The sequence below is a fragment of the Camelus bactrianus genome, chromosome 4, assembly GCF_048773025.1.
Source record: "Camelus bactrianus isolate YW-2024 breed Bactrian camel chromosome 4, ASM4877302v1, whole genome shotgun sequence".
NCBI classification, from domain to species: domain Eukaryota; kingdom Metazoa; phylum Chordata; class Mammalia; order Artiodactyla; family Camelidae; genus Camelus; species Camelus bactrianus.
Genome location: NC_133542.1, coordinates 97,066,647 through 97,087,640, shown reverse-complemented (window position 1 = coordinate 97,087,640; position 20,994 = coordinate 97,066,647). Strand labels below are relative to the sequence as shown.

Sequence of the window (20,994 nt, the reverse complement as noted above, 5' to 3'; positions counted from 1 at the left end):
AGAAAATGTCAACATGTTTTGGAGACAACTTCTGAGGGTTCTGAGATCCTCCTCCTAAAATTATGGAATGAAGAAAATTGTTCTGTAAATGTATTTACAAATGTTTGCTTACTAAATGAGCACGGCTTATGGCAGCGACATTAAAATAAAATGAATCACTTTTATGTAATTTTCTATTTCTTTTCTATAGCATTTAAAATGTAGAGTATAAAATAGTGTAAAGACTTTTAAATACAGCTATGCATGTCCATGGAAGGCTTTCAAAGTTGTGTGTTAATACAAGGTTGACAACCCTTTTACCATCTATGGGCTTCAGTTCTCTTAGAGAAGCAGATGTATCCTGAAGCAGTTGAAAATGTCACAACTTCAACCAGAAAAACAAAAAGATATCATATGTAGGAATCCCGTTATCTTCTCTGCATCCCAGCAGCTGGCAAAGGCAGATGGTTTCCTTTTCTTTTTCTTTCTGTCTTTCTTTTGTTTTTTTGATTGAAAAGAACAATACAAAGGCTGAAGCTCAATTGAAAACCTGTGCTTTCTTTTATTTGTTTAACTGCAGGCAGAGGTAAGGAATTAAAATCTTAAATTTACAACAAAAATCAAAATATCAGATGGTTTTAAAATTGGATATTTTTTTTTCTCCCAGAGCAAACCAGACTTTCTAAAAGATGAAGATATGGGCTAAAAATATGTGTGCATGTAATATCCAATCTTTGTACTAAGCAGAAAAAAAAAAGAAATTTATTATTGAGAGTTCTGGAGATTGTGGCCAAATTAAATCTCATAGCAACTTATATTAGTATGAGACATTGTGTATTGATTTATACCCAGCTATTTTTGAGTATTTTGTACAACGTAATAAATCATACTTTTTGAAATGAAATATATATTTAAATTAATCTTGAAGAGTTTTATGTTCCATTTGAGGCAAAGTCAGTAATAAAGTTATAAATTTTAGTTGAGGTATTTTCACAAATAACACAAGATTAAAAATATTCTATCAAATTAAAGTAATCATCATCTCTGCTATAGGCAAGGTTAAATAAGAACATAATTACAAGTATGTTTTGTTGAGGTTATCAAGTTTTTCTTTTGGGATGTTTGTCCCAAAGATGGCTAGATCCTGGAGCTTGTTAACGTTACCTTGTATGGGAAAAGGAAGTTTGCAGATGTGATTAATTTAAGGAATTTGTTATGGGAAGATTATCCTGGATTATCTGGGTGGGTTCTAAAAACATTCACAAAATTTATACAGAGAAGAAATATCTAAGTTTTATGTATTGAAATAAAATTTCATTTTACTTGCCATACTAAATGTAGTTAAATAAAAATGAATCCATGTATATTTTTTCAGTCTTTGACGGAATATTCTTTTACTGTTACCAGAAAAGGATGGTATAAACACAAAGCAGCAATATTAATTAGTCATTTTTAAAGAACTGCTTCATAATGAAACCTTGTGATTAATAAAAAAATATTATATATCTAATTGGAATTTTAAATGATAAAGCTCTATGCTATATTATAAAACTTCAAATAATTTATATTTTATAAAACTTTAATGCTTTTGTGAAGTGCACTAGATAACCATTTTGCACGTATAAAACCCTGAAAGTTTCTTAAACTGAATGAATTCATGCTTCTACACAAGTTCATTTTTCCTAGTTACTGAATAACAATGATAAACTATGTACATATTACAAGGAATGTAGGAACAAACACTTTTGATTGATTATATTATTGCATAGAATCATCAGAGAATTGCGAAGTTTGCCCTATTATGTCGCTACCAGGAGGCATGCAGCATAACTACTGTAAATGCCTAGCTCATTCAAGGTAGCTGCTCAGCCATTTGGAGAAACGTTCAATTGACAATAACTTTGAAACTTTATATATTGATCTGTCTAATTTCAACCAGAGGCTTTTCTCAACATTCCTTGCAACCGATTGTTACCAAAGTTGGCATTTCCTGAACCCCTGCTGTTATTTCCTGAGAACTAGTTGGACCATCACTTTCATGTTGTCACCTAACATTTTTGCCTAATTGATAGAGACCGTGCTTTCATGAAGATGGTCATTGCAGATCAAGTTGGCAAAATGACAGACTAACCATTAGCAGGTGAATGGCTCCCAAAAAGACACTGCACATCCTTCAAGACATGGACTGAGTGATTGACTCATCTATTCATTCAACAAAGATTGAATAAGTATGCATTTATTATACAACAATGAATAAATTATTATAACATCTGTCTATCTGGAGCTTAAGTTCTATTGAATAGAGACACAACTAAATAGTACTAACAACATATAGGTATATTATATGTTATACTAGAACATAAGCACTAGAGAAAAACTACATTGGGGTAAGAATAGTAAAAAATGTTGGGGGGAATTCTTTGAATTTCCTTATAAATGCTTATTCTCATTTAAGAAGTAACATTTGTGTAGAGAAGTAAGTTATATTTTGAAAGGATTTCTCTAGCTGCTGGGTTGAGGATACACAAGGTTTTCTTAGAGAGAGTGGGAAGGGAGAGAGAGTTTGAAGTTTGTCATCTGTGAGTCTAGTTAGGAAAGCAGTGCTAAAACTATGTTGGAAATGTTTGCAGTTGGACCAGGCTTGTAGCAGTGAAGGTGATGAGTCAGGCTTTATTCAGACGGGGGAGAATCCAGGGAATTTTCTTACAGAAAAATGTGGAATATGAGAGAAAAATAAAGCATCAAGCATGATTAAAGTATGTTTGTTTTGAACAAGCAGAAGAATAAAATTACCATTAACTGAGAAAGGGAAAAAGTTTTCCCTTGGATCAAGTGTTCGAGGAAGGTCTAGATGTTAAGTTTGAGATATCTACTTGAATTCAAGTAAAGATGTGAGTGAGCATTTAGATATCCAAGTCTATTGTTTATCTAAAAGAGAAACCTGGGCTTAAGATATAATTTCTGTATTTTTAAGCTTATCTGAGGTATTTACAGTCAAGAGACTAGCAGAGATGACCAATGGAGTTGACTGAGTATACGCAGAGATCTAAAGATTGAGTTTTGGATTCTACAAGTTTAGGAGAATGGAGAAAAGAGAAGAGTAAGAAAAGGAAAGGAAAGGGGCCAGCTTGGTAGCAGTATAACCATAAGATTTTGGTATCTTGGACATCAAATAAAGAGAATACATTGAGGAAGAGGGACTAATCAGTTGTATGAAATGGTAAATGCAAAGTTAAAGATGATTGGTGGACTTGACAAAAGGAGTCACTTGAACGAAGTCCAATTATCTCTTCCACAAGTTTTTTCTCATACCTGTAATCACCTTTGTAGTCCCTTCTGAACCATTTGCCAACTGGTAAAAAAAAAAAGATTACTGAGTAAATTAGCTAGTCTAAAACATATTCTTTTAGTATTTAATTTTTGATACAAAGTGATTAGGCAATTGACCAATTACTCATCTACTGAAAAAGCCATAATAAATGCTGATTCATGAGGATTTCTGAAGATCATGTCTTAGACACCCTTTCAGTCTATACTCACTCTTTCATTACATCCTCCAATTGCCTGTCTTTAAATTACCTCACAGAAGATGGAAACTACTCAATTTACATTTTCAGCCCAGTTTTCTCCCCTAAATGCCAGAAATGCATATCCAAATATCCACATAATACTTTATCTGAGCTTTAAATAGATATCTCACATTGTTTTGATAGCTTATCTACCATAATTGAAATGGGTTAAATTTTTTACTCTAATAAGATTAAGTTGGAGTAGCCACTGGAGTCCATCAGAATGTTTTTGTTCCCTTTTCTTATTTAAAATTAATTTTCAGTTGGAATATAGTGAGTTCTTCTGATTATTACCACATGAATACAGTTTACCATAAGCTAGAAGCTCAAGATGAAGGAAAGTTTAGTTGTTTAGATTTGGCAATAAATTCTATGCACTAAAGAAAGGAGGATTATTTGCTTACATCTGCAGCAGAATTTTCAGCTCAATTTAGATTTTAGAATGAGACTACTGTACTGAAGTGAAAGGGAAAATTAACTCTTGAAGAAATTTTCATGAGTGAAGAAAAATACAACAGCAAGGCTAAGATAGGGAAAATATGGAAAGAGAGAAGATGACTCTAGTTTAGTCATCTGTCTATGCATCCATCCATCTGTATTTTTGAACTGAGGCTTCTGCATCATGAGTTGGAAGCACTGCAGAAACTACAGACATTTGGAAGGCTAGATTCACCCCATCTATTAGAGGCAATAATAAATATGGCAGGGAAACTGAAAGTTTATATATTCAGTGACAAACAGTAGAATGCACTAGCCTATGCCAAAAATAAGCAAACCCGTATGCTGAAAGTATAATGAAGCTTAACAAAGATAAAAGTTAACATCTTTTACCAAAAAATAAAATTTTCTAAGAAACAAATGTAGACCTCATATTGTTTTTTTCCCTGAAAATGTCTAAGGTTAATTTTCAATGTGTATATAGAACTTCAAAACTGAATGATTCTTCTGGTCAACAAAGCCAGCCACAGTAGAACATTGGCCAACTGCAACATCTCTCATAATGTCAGGAATCATTATAGGGCTCACATCAGTAATTGGGGTACCAGACACTGCATGGGGCAACTCATTTAACCTCCACTTGATTTCACTGACATATTTTTGCCTTTCATTTTTTTTTCTGGTTCCATGACAGCTTGCCAAGGAGTTGTGCATCTGTTATTAGTAAATCTGATTTTATCTTGTGTCAGACAGGAAAAATGAATGATTGACATCAACATAACCTTTTGTTTCAGGGAGATTCAAGGTACTGTGCATCAGCAGCAGTGATACAGCAAATGTATTAGACATATTCAGCTTGACAGGAAGCAAATATTGTACTTTGAAGCAACTTAAAAGTTAAAACAAAGGAGAATGTCATGTTTTCTAGTAACCATGAAAAATGTCAGCTTACTGGCTATTATTTACTCTTTTTTAATGTAAGAAAGAAGCAGAAAGGGCCTGGTTTCTAAGACAGTTCAGTAAATTAGCATTTGCCAGTATACAATGGATGGGTATTCCATAACAGGTTTCAAAGGAAACATTTGAAATCCAGAAAAAGGTTTTCCCCCTTTTTAATAACCTCTGATTCATTATTCTTCAGCATGTATGTGTGAACTATTCTTGAGAATCCAGAAGGTTCTTGTGAAAGTTACAAATGATTGTCATTTTCATTTTTTGGTTATATTTACACCAAAATAAGCCAAAAGGATAGCAATATTTAATGTAACCTTAGAGGGAAAGTGGGGCTGAATGTATTAACTATATCAGTCTATGTAGCAAACACCACACAATCACACACACATTCCATCCTAATTACACCTCTGTCAAAAGAAATATTTAAATGCCAAAGGCTTTTGGAAGTAATGGGGAAAAGCAGTTTTAGGTGAGGCTTTTCTGAAACTATGAGAAATTTGTGATGAAGTGTGTTAAAATGGAGTATATTTGTACAGAAATCTGGGAGAATTGAACAGCCAAGGCAGTTGGAGGGGACAAACCATCAGCAGACATCATCTGTTTGTCACGAAGGCACCAGTGCTCATTAGCAAAAGGAATTGTTCCCTGTACCCACAGATGTCCACCCCGGTTGCCTAGAGTAAACTATGTCCTATGCCGAACAGGAAGAGCATGAAGGAAATTACTGTCAGCATATAAGAAGAATATGGTTTCTCCGTTTTCATACTGCGAGAATGCTAGACTTAGTAGTTCTCTAGTAGGCTCCGTCAGTGATTAGAACTTTGAAAAATTGGTGTCTGTAGAAGGATTAACATAAGCCCTGATGACTTACGCCTGAGTAACAGGTAGTCACCTGACAGTCAGTTTAACGTCACAGATACCTCATTTTTGTCAATCACACTCATTTGCGAGCAATCTGATCAATTGATTGAAAAGTCAATGATCATCTTATGCTCTATAGTGTTTTAGGTTTCTCAAGAGAATCTTATTTTTCTTCCTATAACTCACACAGGGGAGGCACACACCAGTGTTATTGTTGTTTTCTTTTCTGTCTTTTTATAAAAAATGGATGAGGGCATAAATGGACAGAGGTATATGATTGCACGTGTAACAAGCAGTACAAGCATTGCAATGCAAATGGTAATGTGTTATCTAGTTTCTACCTGTCTCATTTAGAATTAACATATTACTCATGTATTAGTAACCAGAGTTGAAAGTTCACTAACTAGTTTATTGGCCTGGGATCTGATTTAACAATGTTCTTTTCTTTTGTGTAAGAAGTAAGTCACTGCTAATAAATTAGCCATGGACTTCCTGAGACTTGAGTCCTCTTCACTGATACTGTTAGTCTACAGCTTGCTGAAAAATACTCATAAAAGTTTTTTTAAAAATAGCTTTATGTAACGTATTTCAGGAATCCGAACTTGCACAGAATTGGGAAAGGTCTTCCCAGCAGTTTACAATAGGCACAAATAAAGGTGAGTGAGGGAAATGGCATAAGTGAAATTCATGTGTTCTTAAAGATGTACATCAATATAAGAATAAGTAAAGGAAATGGAGCGAGGAAGACTTACAAAGTAAATTTTGCCATCAAAAATGACTGCCATCCAGTCTCCAAATTAATTGGAATTTTAAATTCAATTTTAGGTCTAATAGATATTGTTAGGAAATTAAACAAGGAACACAAAATCCTGTATGAGTACAGGGTAATTGCAAATCTTGGAACACAATACAATAAAAAGATCCAATTACTAACCATATTTACATGCTGAATAATGCCGTTAGTTCATTATTTGCAACCAATTGTATTGTATGAACACAGAAAGGGGATTTTTAGAAGGGTAAAGCCAATATAAATTGAGTTCAATGAAAAAAAAGTCATTACAGTCTCTGAGACAATCTTAATTCAAAACTTCTAATGGGCATTAGTAACATTTACAAATAAACGAAGACGTCAGCTTACAGCAACATTAAGATATTGGGAGTCATAAGAATTAGCTGTTTGTTGAGAAATTATTGTTGTTTAGAACATTACAGTGCTCTTCAATTATCAGACTAAAAAATTCAAAGAAGGGAAATGTGATCTTGTGGTACACATGTAATTTCTATTATACCCAAATAAGGATAAGATTTTGAAGCAGAATTTAACATAGTGTGCCTCCCAGGGAGACAGAATCAAATCTGCAATGTTCAACAGGATTCTACCTGTATCGATATCCACTTATGACTATACCTACCCATGGTAATTCTTTATTTTAGAAATTTATGATGATAATTCAAATGATTTATTCAGAAAGTTCAAATAAACATGATAGAATAGTAGCTATATGTGCTTACTAAATAGTCGGCATGCACAATTTTACATATAAATCTACAGATAATAGGCGGTAAAAGCTTATTTTATAAGCTTCCAGTTCTTCTGTTCTAGAAATAGTACGGCCTCCAGCCAGGAGTGAATAAGGAATTGCATCCTTTCTGGTCAGATTAGGATTTGTCTTACACTCATTTCCTCATCTGTACGATGTGAACTATGTTTCTTCTATGAAGGCTTTTATAACTAATTTGCAGAAACTCTTTTTCAATATGCACTTGTTCAAAATATACATAACATAAAATGTGGGTAGTATTTCTAAGTAGCCTTATTTTTATACAAATTTCCTGCTTCTCACTGCCCGTGACAGTTTGGCTTGGTCAGTATTTACCCTTAGATCTTTTCATAATTGTTGTTTTCTAATTTTTTCCCCTGTGTTTTGCTACCAACGTTCTTCCTCAGTGAGGTACGAGGGCATGGGGAATGGAGACAGAGGCTCATAATGTCATCTAAAGCCTATAAGAGAAATTAAAATGGAATTCAAAGGAGTAAAAGATCCTCTTTTATGATTAAAAACAAAACAAATGGAAGAAGCAGAAAAATGTGGTTACTAGAAATTATTTTCTACATAATGTTAATAACCACCCTACTTAGTTGCAGTATTTTACAATCATGTCTACCACTGGATATAGTTTTAGGACCTCCCCAAATTCTACTAGTTAAAAATCAAAGCGCATCCTATCTTGTAACAAATGAGACAGGCTGAAATGAATCAAGATGGTCATAAGAGTGGAAACTGACTGAGGTTGGGCTGGGGAGGTATATGGGAAGTCTCTGTTATTTCCACTTACTTTTCTGTAAACCTAAAACTACTCTAAAAGAGAAAGTCCATTAATTTAAATGTTAGAAAACAATGCAAAGTATCTTCTGTACAAACAACCCACGAAATCAGTGTCTTTAAGATGTTCTAAAATGAGATAAATCCATTTAATTTAATATTAATGATCACTATACAACTAATGGCTATTTCATTAGCTTATATTTTTCTTAGATTTTAAAAGGTATTTCATAGCATTTTATTAAAAATTATCCAAAACTGTGATGTTGCCTCTTCTCATTTGAGAGTTCACAAATTAGAGAAAGCTGTTCTCCGCTACAACTTTCCTTATATAAGACAGTGGCACTCAGCACATCTAAAAGTGCACAATGTAACAGAATTACCTGAAATGCTGCTCAGTTACAGCACAAGTAGATTTACTAAGAATGTGAACTAAGGCAGCTTTCCTTGATGGCAGGCCCAGAGGACTAGGTATGGGTACATCTCTTTCCCTGGAAACAGTCATCTCTAGCTGTTTGATTTTGTTTTTGCCAACTCTTCCTCATCTAATGGATGTCAAAATAGCACAAAGATTTCTTAAAGTTGTATTAGGGATGTTTGTTTGATTCTATAAATAGAAATGAAAGAAATGATGGTTACTAACCTAATTTATAAATCATGTGTACTCTATCCTCAACAATCTTCAGTAACTGCTTTCTAAAACTGTAATCTAAAATTACACTTGATGTGACAGCTGCCATTCTAATCAGTCCAAATATTGAAATTTCAGCCTCTCAGTTATAAGTAAACAGGCAAGTTCAGGTTAATCAACATATGTATTGAACAGAAATGGACACAAGTGGAATTCCTATGTCAAAATATTTCATTTTTAATAAAGCCTTATCTGGCATAGCTTTGGTGGCACTAAAAAAAATCAATTATTCTTGTCACTCAAATAATCACATTTTATAATAAATCTTCACACTGAATGTTGATCTGAAGCAATTTCAATTGATAAGGTTTTCTATTTTCATTTTTCTTTCCCACTTTCCTAAAGAGATGTAACTGTCAACTCCCAGCAGTTCTCAACAGCTAGTGTTTCCATCTGTGGGCACTGAGAAGATCTGGCTTTCACTCTTTTTACCATGTGCACATTCAAACTGGTTGAAAAGCTGTTGGACATCATTGTTCTCACAGATATTAAAATGCTACTAAGTTGTATTTCCCCTTTTTCGTTTTTCTCAAATACAACAAATGTGGCACCCCCAGATGTCTAGATGCCTGTAAGAAATAATTTCTGGAAAGAATTTGCTGGCTTTAACACACTTAAGGACCAATGGAATTGAAAACAAGTAAAGGGGAAGAGATCAGGAAGAAAGTGGCAAAATAAATGAGAATCAGTTAGCAGTACAGTATAACGCCTCATTCCATTTAATTACATTGATATTTATTGACCTCCAATTACACACACGGTGCCTGGCACAGTGGGTGATCCAAAGATCAATCAGACATAACTGCATTGTCCAGAACTCAATCTACTGAGACAAGAAAAGCATGTAAAACAAGGCCAGTGTTAGTAAGTGATGTAATTGAGCTACAGACAAGAGCAACTTAAACAAAGGGATGTGAGATTTCATGTGATTGAATAATCTGGGAATCATTTACAGAGGATAGACCAAGAAAGATGGATGGAAATTGTAAAAGTAGGGAAGGCACCTGAAGTATCAGGGGCACTGTGAGCAAACTATGTAGACAAGAAATGTCCATGTTCACTAAATTAATCTAAAAGAGTTCCTTATAGCTAAAGGTTATTACTAACACGTTCCTTTCCACCATATAGGTCACCAAAAGCACCTATAGCCATACATCTTTGAGAACTGAATGAGTTTGCTTTCAGACATATAGTCACATTGTTATTAAATGATTAACCCATTCCTTGAACAAATGCATTGAGTTTTGATGCCTGCCCAGTAGTCCCCCAAACATAGTAAATGTTATAAATTTGAATAAAATTGAACTTAATGTGTTCCCTACACAGAAAATATGAAAGGGCAATAACACATATAACTTATAATGGATAAATACATTTACTAACAGTTGTTAAGTAAATATTTGAGATTTTACCTCAATTTCAAGATACTATGATAGCCTGCTACAATTTTATTGGTGTTGGCAGATGGCACAAAAATCCTGAGTCAGAGATAAAGGACAGTTTACCACTCATCATAGTAACAGTAGCTAGAATATCCACATTTTCTTTTTTAATTGAAGTATAGTTGATTTACAAAGTTATACTGGTTTCTGGTATACAGTAAAGTGATGCAAATATATGTGCATGTGTGTGTGTGTGTGTGTGTGTATGTGTGTGTACGTGTGTGTGTGTGTAAATAAATAAATAAATAAATAAATAAATAAATAAATAAATAAATAAATATATATCTGGGCTCCCTTTTTTGTTCCATTGATCTACATGTCTGTTTTTGTGCCAATACCATGCTGTTTTGATTATTGTAGCTTTGTAGTATTATATGAAGTCAGACAGGGTTAAGCCTCCAGTTTTGCTCTTTTTCCTCAGGTCTACTTTGGCAATTCTGGCTTTTTTGTGTGTGTGTGTGCTTCCATATACACTTTAGGATTATTTATTTTAGTTCTGTGAAAAATGTACTGGGTAATTTGAAAGGGATTGCATTAAATCTGTAGATTGCCTTGGGCAGTATGGTCATTTGAGCAATGTTAATTCTTTCATTCCAAGAGCAGAAGATATCTATTTCTCTGAATCATCTTTAATTTCCGTTATCAGTGTTTTACAATTCTCAGCACATAGGTCTTTCACTGCCTTGGTCAGGTTTATTCCTAAGTATTTTATTTTTTTTGATGAGTTTTTAAAGGAATTTTTTTTTTTTTTTGCTTTCCTTTTCTGATATCTCATTGTCAGTGTAACGACATATAACAGATCTCTGTAGGTTAATTTTGTATTCTGCTAACTTTCTGTATTCATTTATCACTTCTAGTAGTTTTTGTGTGGAATCTCCAGGGTTTTCTATATATAGTATCATGTCATCTATAGATAGTGATGGTTTTACCTCTTTCCTCCCAATTTGGATACATTTTATTCCTTTTTCTTCTCTGATTGCTGTGGCTGGGACTTTCACCACTTGAATAGAAGCAGTGAGAGTGGGCATCCTTGTCCTGTTCCAGGTTTTAGCAGGCAGGCTGTCAGCTTTTCACTGTTGAGTGTGATGTTGGCTGTGGGTTTTTCATAAATAACTTTATGTTGATGCGTTCCCTCTATACTCACTTTGGTAAGAATTTTTATGATGAATGGGTGTTAAATGTTATCAACATTCACTGCACCCATTGATTTGCAAGGGTTTTCTCCCACTCCTTAGGTTACTGTTTCATTTTGTTGATTGCTTCTTTGGCCGTACAGAAGATTTTTAGTTTGTACTCACATTTATTAATTTTTATTTTTATTGCCTGTGTTTGTGGTATCATATCCACAAACACTGACTGCCAAGACCAGTGTTAAGGAACATTTCCCTTTGTTATCTTCTACGAGTTCTATGGTTTCAAGTCTTACTATTTAAGTATTTGATCCATTTCAAAAAACTACTTTATATACCAGTCCTATTAGGGATACACTATTAAATTCCTTTAATATCTGAGAAAATAGAGCTTCAAAAAAGTTAAGTGACTAAGCCAAAGTCACACAACTGGTAAGTGGCAGGATTTGAAAACCAGGCAGTACTCAAGCCCACTGTCAACTGCTGCAACACTGAGTAACAGTGAGAAGAAAAGCCAAACCATAAAGAACAAAGATGGAAGAAATCTATCAGGATATGTCTTCAAGTTTTAGTTACTACACATTTACAAAAACAAAGCAAAATCACATTTTCCACTTTTAAGAAAAGCAGCTTTGCTGTTTTGCTATTTTTACTATTTGTTGTAACTTAGATATTTTTACAATCTCAGTTGAAGATAATAAGACATTCAAGCAATATTTTTAGAGGCACCAACATAGCATTCTACTAAGCTACGGAAACTCCCAATGGGCTCAATTGTTCCTACGAATCATATGGATTTAGAATATGAAAGAATGATTCAAAGAGGGAGCAAAAGACAGATACAACCCAGATAGCCTGATAACCTGAATGTTCTGCTGCAGTCCTTAACCAGCTGTATTTCACAAACTCTGTTCCCTTTGCCTCTGCTTCCCTTTCTTTCCCATATTAATGCTGCTGCTTAAGCTCATTTTGATACGTGCATATGTTTCAGGGCTCCTTTGTAAGATCTATTACAATGTCATTTATAGTTTTATTTGAAAAACATATCTATATATGTGTTGGTTTCAATAGAATGAAATAGTCATGTTTTTCAATTTATATCCATTGCCTTTTAATGCTTCCCTTAGCAAATCTAATACATTCACTTTATATGGTGTTCCACAATTTTGCAGTTCAAACTCATGGCCTTCTGTTACTTTCTTGAAAGTAAACACTCTCAAGACATTTAATATCTATGATTTAGACAGTGTCGTCATTATTATAGTGATACAGTAGGAACCAATGAAAATATCAGAATACTTGAAAAGTAATTTTGTATACATAATATCACTGAAATGAGATCATGTGGAAATAGCCTAAAATATTAAACTAATCTCCAGTATGGCAAGGCTAATATTTTCTATCCCATATCTTGCTGGATGAAATGAGTCATTTATCATATACGATGGCTTTTGTAATACTTCAGAACCATAGAAAACTCTAATAATAGTGAGTTTACACAGCTATAAAGGGAAAATGGAAACAACTCTACACCTTAAAAATAATAGTTTATTACAAAAATGTATGACTCAATCTGGGAACTGGACCAGAAAATTTTAAAAATATATTATATATTTTAATTTTACATACAAAAATAGATATGTTTTTTAGTAAAATCAGATTGCTGAGTAAAAGCAATACAAATATACGGTCACTTTAACATGCCAGTTTCAGTCTCATACCAAGAAGCAGGACTGGGGTTTGCACCCAGAAGGCATCCTTGAACCTACCTAAACAGGGCACTTTCTACTCTTTCCTCATATAATATATATTCCTTAAATTCCCCAATACTCACTCTATCTCTCTTTCCAGGGATTATACAAAGAAAGAGTTGATAACTTTTTATTTTAAACTCCCAACAGAGCTGTAGTTCCCTATGAGCCAAGTAGCTTCCCTGACTGTCAGACAAGCCACACTAACCATGATGCAAAGGATGAGTTCCATTTCAGTAAATGTGTGTACATGTGTTTTTTCCAAGAACCATCATATGAATTTGCACATGGTCTGTAATAACTCGAGCATAAGGCCAGTCTGTAGTAACTCTATAGAGCACAGCAGAACCTATCAGAGAAGTCGGTCTATATGTGCTTAATCAAACTGATATGACAACAGCCTGATTAACAGGAGCAAGTGTGAGAAGGGCTTCACCACTTGGTTCATTTATTCCTTCTCCCACTTCACACGTGTTTATGGAGGGAATCTTACATTCTTAGCACTATGTTAGACACTAGGGGTACGATGAAAACAAAGACTGACATGTTCTCTGTCTCTTGGAGCTTATAAACTACAGGTAATTTCTGCATCTGATTATTACACTGCATTTTTGGGGAGGAATGTAAGGAAAAAAAGAAGAAGCGATAGATAAAAAGGTAGGTAGATATTAAGACTCTTTCTTCTATCACCAAGAAGTCAATGTCTTAACTGCTTCCCATTGACTCCACCCTTTTACACAAAATGATCCTATTTATACCCAAGTCACTTTTTATACCCAAATAGTAGAATCACTATTTAAAAACTTATATAAGAAAACCATTTCTCTATAGAGAATGCCTAAATATTTCTTTAAAACTTTCAGGAGAATTCAGCAACTACCACTTGAGCACCTACTGTGTGCCAGGGATAGGAGAAAGATACAAGTGTCCTTTCCTGGTACTGCAGAATGTTCCTTTACTATGAACAGGAAACAGTGGAGAGCAGTGTGGAGGGGATTGGCAGATGAAAAAAGACAGAGAGGAGGTGGGACCACAGTTGACTTTTCTCAGGCACTGCTACCTTTTCTCAGTATCTTGAGGGATGGTAAATATGTTTTTTAAACCACTAGTATGTTAAAAGGTTTAAGTCGGCCTGGATGGTAACAATACAAAGACAATGAGTAATTTGTCAATATTTAAGAATCAGAGTATTTTATGTAACTACATATTTCTAGCTTATTTTGAAAATGTGAAGGTAGCTGGCATGACACCCTGCAGCCAAGGCGTCCTCTCAGACCCTCACATGCCTCCCTCACCCTGCTTCACCCACTTAAGCCACCTACTTAGTCTCTATCAGCTATGGGTTCCCAAAATTGCCAGGTCAGAAAAACCATCGAGACTCTTGACTGAAAATGTAGATCCCAGCTCACCCTCGAGAGATGCTCACTCAACAGATCTAGAATAAAAGCGGACTCTGAACTGTTACAGGCATCCTACATGACTCTTTGTAAACAAAGTAGTGGGGGAAATGCTGTTGTAGGTATTTCAGTTTTCAGCTCCAAAACGATTAAGAACATGCTCGTACGCTCACAGTAAGAGTCGGTGATCTCAACCCAGTATTGATTAGCGGGAGTTTCATAAGTGTGCAAGTAGAAATCAGTAACCTCATACATTTTATTATGTGTGAGGAGATAGATAAAAAATATAAATATAAACAAGATTATACTGTATAGCACAGGGAAATATATACAAGATCTTGTGGTAGCTCACAGAGAAAAAAATGTGACAATGAATATATGTGTGTTCATGTATAACTGAAAAATTGTGCTCTACACTGGAACTTGATACATTGTAAAATGATTATAACTCAATAAAAAATGTCTTAAAAATATAAATATATATATATCCATGTGAAAAGGATTATTGATGTGCTTAATCTCAGTGCCCTAGATTGATGCAACATAGTGTTTAATGCATAATTACAGCATCTCCTGTGGGAATCAGTTGGAGTTTTTCTGAATTAGGTCAGTACCAACCATGGTTCCACACTGATACAAAAGTGGCTGAGGTACTCGCTACAAAACAAAACAAGATTAAAAAAATACAGATAACCCTCATACGTGAACTTGGCCAAGAGTCACCAAGATGGGTATGGAGCCTTGGTTTCACATCAATATGGATATTAATCAGAGATGTGCTAATAAATGGTTCACAAACTCCTCTCAGGCATAGGAGGAGACCCTAATTTGTGGGATTCTGTCAATTTCTATGATGTAACTAGCCCTGCCATGGCTAATTTCAAGCCAACAGGATGATGTCACTGAACAAGAAGCTGAGGATGAGAAGAGATGTGCTCAGTCACCTATGATAATGGCACAAGATGAATCTAGCACATCACATGATTTAATAATTACCTAAAATTTAAGTGCTGAAGACAAAAAAAAAAAAAGATCCTTGCTTTCAAGTCTTTTATCATGTCACTGCAACTTTGTCATATACACACAAAAATATGAAGAAATATAGCCTTCTTTAGTATCAAAGGAGGCAGTAATGATAAATACTATCATTCACTGAACATTTACTCTCTCCTGACCATTACATTAATAGTTAATTACATACAAAGATACTACATTTATAAACACATATACAATATCTAGTTAACTGAATCCTCACTATGTTCTGGGCAGTATTCCTAGCACTTTACTCTATTATTTCAATGATGTCAGCAGTATTTTTCTCTCTTTCAGAAAAGGGAAGCAAAGTCCAGAAAAAATATACAACTTTTGTGATACCCTGCAACTGGTGAATATGAATATTGAATCTGAATCCAAGTAATCTGACTTCAGAGCTAACACCTCTAACCACTAATCCCATCACACAGACAATAAATGGTATCAGATGTCAGCACAAGGAATGAACACCCAGGCATAGTGGTTCAAGGTGGATTCATACTTGTGTGACCTGTGAACCCTTGCTCTCTTCAGATTTATAATCAGGAGTTAATATTGCCAATATCACTGCAAAATCAGTATAAGTAATCATATTACAGAGTCTGTCACCTGAAAATCGGTAAGAAATACATTAACACGACAAAACAGAGAGTAAACCAAATTTATATGGCAACTGTGATTTGATATTTTGCATAAATTCACAAAATACAGTCCCCTGAAAGCTTTATTATAATAAAGTTAATTTTTTCCAATTTAAAGTAGAAAATATTTCCATTGTTTTCAAACATGTAAGACAGCTGATCTCATTGCCAAATTATCGTTATTATCCTCAAAACTAAATATAACTTTCTCTATTTTGTCCAGTATTTAGTATTGCAAGGATGCCTAGGAGAGGCCTTCTTTTTCTCTCCCTACTGTTAACCCCTCTCACTCAACTTCTCTCTCTTTTCCCCTCTCTGTCTGGTGGCAGGGAAACTTTCTTTTACTCTAACTTGAAAATATATCTCCAGAGTCTAGACTCTAACAAGATGTGGATCACTTCTGATTTTTTTTCCTTGACTATATTCTGCATGTTAAATCTGCACACTAAATGGTTTCCCTTGGTTCATTTCTGGTGGTCTCAGTAACAGAATAGATCTAGAAGGAAAGGAAATAATAGGATGAGAAGTGATGGGCAGCAGTTTGCTCCTCCACCAAATAAAGCAGCCCCATGGTAAGAGCACCTGCTACTCACTGCATTTCTGAAACAAAGAAAGAGGACTTTGGGGTGGGAGCCAAGCAACTTTCTTGTCCTTCTCTGTTGACTGTCCCACTCTGTTTTGGTAATGCCTGTATAACGGTTGCTCTTTGTAAAGACATTCTATCAGTTTTATAGCTAGAGAATGTTTTATCCAGATTCTGGGATTTCTGTTAGCATTCCTCTATTTTTCTCTGATTTCACACTCTTACATATGGCTCTATAATTATTTTAGTGACAAGTTGAGAAAGTCTATGCCAATTGTTTTCAGACAAATATAATTAAAAAACCTGTCCTAGGAGCTCTTACCCATTTGGTTCTTTGGATTATTTCTAAGATACAAGTTCTATTGTGAGGTTGATGTCACTCTTCAGACGCTCCAGGATTGTTTATTTAGTGTGAACCAGGTCCAGATGTGCATAAGAATATCTGCTCTCGTCCTCTGAGCAGCCAGAGCCCAGGGGTCCTGGTTAGTCCACCAAAAGGGATAAAAAGAAATGCAGAAACAATGAGTAACTACAAAGCCCATACCTAGTACTCTTCTAACGAGCACACCTAAACCATTTTATTTAATCTTCATAACAATCCTAACAGCAAGGAAGTATAATTAACTCTGTTTTAAAGAAGCAAATGCAGTGATTTTGGACTTTATATAACCTGCCCAGTAACAAAATATGTGACACAAAGTCAAATTTTGAACTCAATTTTTGTCTAACGTCAAGAGCTCAACTCTAATTTACATATGTAAGTGATTAGCTTGTACTAATATTGAACACTGATACAACAAAAGACACACAGTGAGGAGAATGCTTTTAAATTATTGTGGCTAATCAGAAAATGCACAGTCTAGAAAGCTCCATAATAGTAAATTCTATCAATAACAAAATAGTAATTCTTTGGGGGAAATGTAAAGTGTTTTGAGAACACAGGGGAAGTTTTTAGTTTTTATCTAAGACTCATCTACTCATTTTTTATTAGGCATATATTTCATAAAGTGTTGTCAGAGGAAAGGAATTTTAGAACTCAAATCTTACTAAAAACATCTAAATTCCCAAAATTTCAACTTCAGTCTGTACACAACTGTTTGCATATTATGATCAGTGAAAATATTCAGGGGAGATAGAAATATATCATGATAACACAGTTTTGGATTTTCTTTTCCTTTACAGATCAGACTTACAACAGTTCTCATTGCTCATGTAGGAAAAAATCTAATTTCACAGCCAGTTCCAAAATCCTGCTGTTTTGCTGTTTCAGCAGAGCTTACAGATATGGGAATGAGTAGAGTCAGCCCTTATTGTAGAGAGCTATGAAATTTGTGATTTCAATATCCTTCATATATAACTTTTATTGCTAATGTTATATTTCTTTAAATGAATGGGATTTCTATGGTGCTGGGCCCCCTAAAGCTAGTAAGATGCTGTAATTGATCTACATATCTGCAAAGCCAAATGCCTCATAAGCAACTCAATTAAAATATCAAGAAGTTAAGTATTCATATTGGTAGAATGAACATAAGGTGGAAATGGTAGGTGTAAGCTAAAGTATGCTAACATTTTATTTAAGAACACTGGAAATTGAAATTATAACCTTTTATATTTAAAAATTGGGAGTTTAAAACTTTCTCCTAAATTTCTTCATTCTGAACACAGCAAAATTTTGCAGTAAGTGGAGCCATTTCCTTAAATTCACTAGGAACAACTGTCCTCCGATTTCTATAAAATATAAATTAAAAAATCTAGATCTTAAACAGATGAGTTTGAAGAGTCAGATTTCATTTTTGTCTGTTAGGGGGAGGGTATAGCTCAGTGGTGAAGTGCATGCCTCACATGCATGAGGTCCTGGGTTCAATCCCCAGTACCTGCATTAAAAAATAAATTAATGAAGAAACCTAATTACCTCCACCCCCCCAAATTCTCATGTTTATCATTTTTGCCTACTGACTTCAAAATACTGTTAATTTACATTCCCAATGGACATGGCTTAAAGATTGGTGATGTCAGAAAAAAAACAACACAATATAAGAGCAGATAATATCCGTAGGTTTATCAATCCTCAAACTAATAAATATTTAAATCATACGAGCATAAACTCTATTCTCTAAATATTTATCTCTAACAAAGCTGAGATAAAAAAGCTACTCTTTAAAATTTGAGACTTAAAAAGTATTTATATTGCTAAATATCTATAAAATCTGATTTTAAATATTTTTTGCTAATACTAATCATATTCTCCATTCACTTATCAGTAAATACATAAATAAGTGGTAAAATCATAAGTTACCATCATCTTTAAGCTTATCTTAGGAAAGAGGTGTCCCTAATGTGACTCAACTAAAATTATTTTCATCAAAACTCTAACAATTGTATTTACGGTAAATGTTTCTAGGATCTGTGGGCTATATACATAAAGTAGAACATATGAAAGAAGAGCAAATTATATCTCATACTGATATTTCTACATATAGCCAAAGATAATTAAAACAGGGCAAACAACATCAATAAAATGTGGTCTGTGATCACTGGAGAGGAAGTGCCACCAATTTTCAACATTTGTTTTTGTTCCCACTACTTCCACCAGCATCTTCCGTACAAAGTTCAATATATGTTTGTTTTGTACTTACCAAACATTTACTTTCTTTTCAGAACTATGAACAAGTTATTCTATTATACACCCCACTTACACACACCACTACACTCCATTAGCTTATAGGCTTATGCTGTAAATGTTTGCAATTCACCTGCTAAGTGCCACTGGAACATCTATTCACTATCACTCAACAGTACTTTCAGTCAATTAATCCCCCTTTTTAGCATTTTGTATATTCACCAACCCAGAATAGGGCAGAGATCGCAAAACCACTACTGCACACTCATACAGGCTGGGATCTCTGAGAAAGATGAAAGCTACAGACTTTCTTCCTAGAAAAATGCAAGTTTAAATGTACCCATTATTTCATCCAAATTTATAAATGCATCTTGAGGCTACTGGACTTCATGTTGGGAAAAAAAACCAAAAAACAAAAAACAAACCCTTATTGTGAGAGGAGTGATGAGGCAGGCTTACTGACCCTGGCTGGTTAACGAGGGAAGGGAAATGCCAGGCTGCTAAAAAACAGATTGTCTCTCTCATTCCTTAGCTGGCTCCTTGGTTCCAAGGACACAGCCATATGAGACATTTTGTGTCCCACAAGTGCAGCACTGATTCCCACGGACACGCCCCAGTATCTCTTTCTTTGTTCCCTTTCTCCAGCCGAAGTTTCTGTTTCAGGGCTGAATTTCATGGAAGGAAAGAGCCAGTAACAGAAGACTGGCACCACTGGAATGAAGGTAAGGATGGCAGAGGCGTCCAATTAAGGGACACCCCAGCCTGACAGGGGCTGGAGCCGTCCTGATCTGCTCCCTGGCTGAACACTTCCCTCTTGAGTGTTTTCTTTTTGCTTTTTTTTTAAAACTTCCTCTCTCTGAGCAGTAAAGCAGCTCCTTTTTTCACTTTGTCTCTCTGCCTCCACTGAGAATTCTTTCTCAGCTAGGGGGCAAGAACCCACACATTTAAGGAGAGGATCTTGCCCACACATTTGGCGGGCTTTCCAATCAGGGGTCACTCTATCCGCTAACAGTTACAGAAAACTTCAAACATGACAGAGTATCAGGCACCTGACTTGTCCTCCTAACATAAACAGTTAGTAATGTGACAAAATATGTAAGAACTGTTTTTCAGATATTTGACGACAGGCATGGCAGTATTATGATCTTTGAGAGAGAGGAAATAATAAAGATGAGACTACAATTCTCTGGTTTTCTGCCTAAAAAGGTAAGACCTGCCTTTTAAATTTCATATATTTATTTATTTTTTAATTTTAAAACAAATTTTGTTTTTTGGGGGGAGGTATTTAGGTTTATTTATTTATTTATTTAATGGAGATACTGGGGACTGAACCCTGGACCTCATGCATGCTAAGCACACATTCGACTACTGAGCTATACCCTCCCCCACCAAAAAAAAAGCTGCCTTGTTTGATTATGACTCAGGCAGTAGATACCCAAGCAGAACAACACAGCAGCCTTGCTGAACTGAGGAGATAGATACTGAAGTTTGGAGAGATCAAACTAGATGGAATTTTAGGAGGAAAGTAATGGAAAAAAATCTATGTAACTAACACTCCAGAAATATGCACAGGGGTCCC

The 20,994-nt window shown here is 34.7% G+C and overlaps 1 long non-coding RNA gene and 1 other non-coding gene across 3 annotated transcripts in view; one reads left to right on the top strand and one right to left on the bottom strand.

Annotated features, from left to right (window-relative positions):
- LOC141577559 (uncharacterized) overlaps positions 1 to 20,994 on the bottom strand; it is a 545,046-nt gene that overhangs the window by 352,641 nt on the left and 171,411 nt on the right. The window lies entirely within an intron of this gene.
- On the top strand, positions 18,603 to 18,674 carry TRNAV-CAC (transfer RNA valine (anticodon CAC)). Its single transcript has one exon. It is a non-coding gene; the product is annotated as a tRNA-Val (tRNA).